General features: G+C 38.0%; 1 long non-coding RNA gene across 1 annotated transcript; it reads right to left on the bottom strand.

The window, feature by feature from the left end:
- Positions 1 to 1,430: 1,430 nt before the first annotated feature.
- Positions 1,431 to 2,868, bottom strand: LOC131435068 (uncharacterized). Its single transcript, XR_009230440.1, has 3 exons — positions 2,451 to 2,868; positions 2,195 to 2,342; positions 1,431 to 2,130 (listed from the first exon to the last, which is right to left on the bottom strand). It is a non-coding gene; the product is annotated as an uncharacterized LOC131435068 (long non-coding RNA).
- Between the last annotated feature and the right edge of the window lie 352 nt (positions 2,869 to 3,220).

Raw genomic sequence — 3,220 nt, 5'->3', positions numbered from 1 at the left:
GCCGAAAATTTAACAGAAGCTGCTATATTACTATCTATATTGTATAGAACATTTTCAATCCGGTAGAAGATGCTACAAGAACTCGAGTCTCTCAATGCATGAACCGTGAGAGAATGTTGCTACATTTCTTCGCTCCACTCCATACTCTGAGTATTTGACGCCCTTAAAAAAATTTATAGTCTGATAATGATCGTTACTGTGTGGAAGTTCCCAAGAGAGAATCGCAAGTTGACAAGTATCGCAGAAAATCGAATCGATGATTTAACTTGATAATTCTCCTACTTGGTTGCAATATTTCAAAACCCTTGTGTGGAGCATTCACAGACATTTTCATAGACACAACTTATACAAAGGTTATATGCACATAGTTAGAATAAGAGGCAATAGTAAAATGATTCTGTCGCAATTATCCACTGCCCATACAGAATCGGATCGCGAAACGAGAATAAGTGACCGTTTGTTGCTTCAGAGAGAATCCCCACAGCAGCGTGCTAACCGTTGATTCTCAGCAATGTCATCGAGAGAAATTCGCTCTCGCACTGGTGTCTATTCTATGTTATTCTAGCCATGCCGGGTTTTTGTTGTTGCGATGATATACGTATCTCTTTGATGGCACTGATTGAATCGTGTGAAGAGTTGCGAGCGATCGTTCTTTGATACGATAAAAGCCATCCTTGCTCACAGAGTTATTGTGAGAATATGAGTGATATGCGAAATGCACTATTAATGAACAGGTTTTTGTATAATACCGTCAAACCAACGCAATACAAACACAATTTCATAACAGTAGAATTCTTCTAGACGAAGAAAGGCAAAAAATACTTTTGACGGACTTTGACCATCACTAATATGACCATTGGTATCGCCAGTTGTGATAATAAGCTTTACTTTCTGTCGGGTAGTTTCAGGAATGACCAACATGCGCTTTCATATATAGATTCTTAAAAAGCAGTGTATCTTGGTTCAATTATTCTACATGTTCTACACATGTTCCAGAGTGGCGTAGTTGGTAGAGCGTCTCCCCGGGAAGAAGACGGGTGAAGCTTCGTGTCCTTCCTCTGGGCTATACCCGGGTATATGTAAATGGCAAACAAAGATCAAAATAATAACGAATATTACCATCATATCTTGTCTTGACGTTTCTGTGCTATCATAGCAATAATTGATATTTTCTTGATATTTCATATCGAGAATCAAGAAATTCCGTTATTGATGAGTTATTCAAATTTTCTTAAGTACAATTGATCCAGTAGTTCTATCTTCAAATAAAATACAATTGAATGAACTGCGTCAGAATCAGATGAGAGAAGTTCTTATTATATTAATTAATTCTGAATGCTAGAATATAAAATAACTGAAAAATTCTTCTTCTCTAAATATTTTGTTTTTGGTTTGATATTACAATGCAGAATTTTATATTTTGTTGACATTTTCTCATGAAGACTTTGTTATGAATTTTTATATTTTAACTCTTATATCAAACTGAATAATGGTTATTTCTACCATTGAGATGTTCGGTTCTAATAATAAAATTTGTTATTGTTTTGCAAATCACTTCTACCCGGGTACTATTTCGCAGAATTTTTATTTTTCGCTGTTTCATGCATTTCTAACTGTCTGTTGCTCATTAGTGGTGGTGTGCATTACATTGTTAGCAAATTTCTAGTGAAATTTCAGTAGTTTTTACCGACACACAAAACGTACCTACAAATGAGTGTATCTTTCGAATCCAGGTCTCGTATTCTGTTGACGTTTGGTATTCGAACCATAGAAATAGTCGTTCTAGTTCGTCAACAGAAATAATGCTTCAACGTTCGCTGTTGCGTTGCATAGTTGTCACCACATTACCCAGCATTGGCTACTCACCGAACCACATCTAACGACAGAATTCCCGGTCACGGTTCCGACCGAACGCACCCTCAATTTTCTTATATTATTATTTCAGTCGGTCTAATTTCGGTAATCTTCTTCCTAACTTCTACTGCTACTTTTCCGGAGGTTGGTTTTAACTTCTTGATAATTACAAGTCATTTCCCTACGGAGAGTTTGCAACGGACTGGCCGATAAAAAAAAGCTGAAAACTCAGCAGCAGCAACAGACGTGGTGGGGAGGAAAACCACAAAAACCTACCTGCGGGGATAATAGAAGTTAAAGAAAAAAAGAACGTAGACCTAAACAAAAACAAATTACTTACCTCACTTCTCGTGATGAATAATTATACACCATAAAGCGACGTCAACGCAGACGTGACTTTGGCTTCCGAAGGTTGTTAGGGACTCCAGTGCCAGGGTAGTTCAGAAACGAACATTTTAAATAACCACATGCAATTCTTATACGAGGATCTGAGAACACAAGAATAAATCTGAAGTGTTTAAGAATTCTGCCTGTGGCTGCGGGATGATAATTTATATGTACGGCTTTCATAAATTAGAACTTTTTATGTCACACACCTATTTGTCTTGTTTTTATATGGTTTGTAATTATTCTGTAGTGTTGCGAAACTCCAACAGAAGCACGATATTTGTAGTTTATTTTTTTCATAGCATCGAATTTTCCACAGCATGTCATGAACTTAATAAACTGGGTGTTTATTTGCCTGGATCTGTTGTTTCCGACACGCTTAATTTTAATTGTTTCTTTGTTTTCTCATTTTCATGAATGCTCATTCATAAACACCGGCTACTAGAGAAAAGCTTCGCCCTTCCATCAAGTATCCCGTCCAAAGCGTTTTTTTTTGTAGCATACCGAATCCGTTTCGCTTCCGATTTTTGCACTGATTCCGAGTGACTATGCTCTCATTACGAAGGGGATTATCGCGCTGGCTGACCGGGAACCAGTGCAATGATGATGAAGCTCATCAAAGTCAGCCAACCCTCCTCCGTTCATGGATGGTTCGAGAAGGACGACGAATGAAGTGCAATAATGCAGTGCATCACTTATTTAAATGTTCCACGCTAGGGTGAGCCTATTATTAGTGAGTCTATGGAATCCAACATAGAGAAATGACAACCCTAGACCCAATATGACCACTGCAGGTCAGAATATGCAGAAAAAGAACAACAGCACAATCGAACCAGAACAAAGCAGATGACTTTCCTCCACTCAGCAAGGCAGTGGCTTTGGTATTGTGTTTGTTTAACTTTTACGGTTAATGGCTATCCAATTACCGGGAACACCTTCTTCCTTCTTTCATTGGGCTAGGCTGGACATACCGAACAAA

This window comes from Malaya genurostris, chromosome 3 (genome assembly GCF_030247185.1).
Source record: "Malaya genurostris strain Urasoe2022 chromosome 3, Malgen_1.1, whole genome shotgun sequence".
Taxonomy (NCBI): Eukaryota; Metazoa; Arthropoda; class Insecta; order Diptera; family Culicidae; genus Malaya; species Malaya genurostris.
Note: the sequence above shows the minus strand (reverse complement) of the source record. Positions and strands in the feature narration are given on the sequence as shown.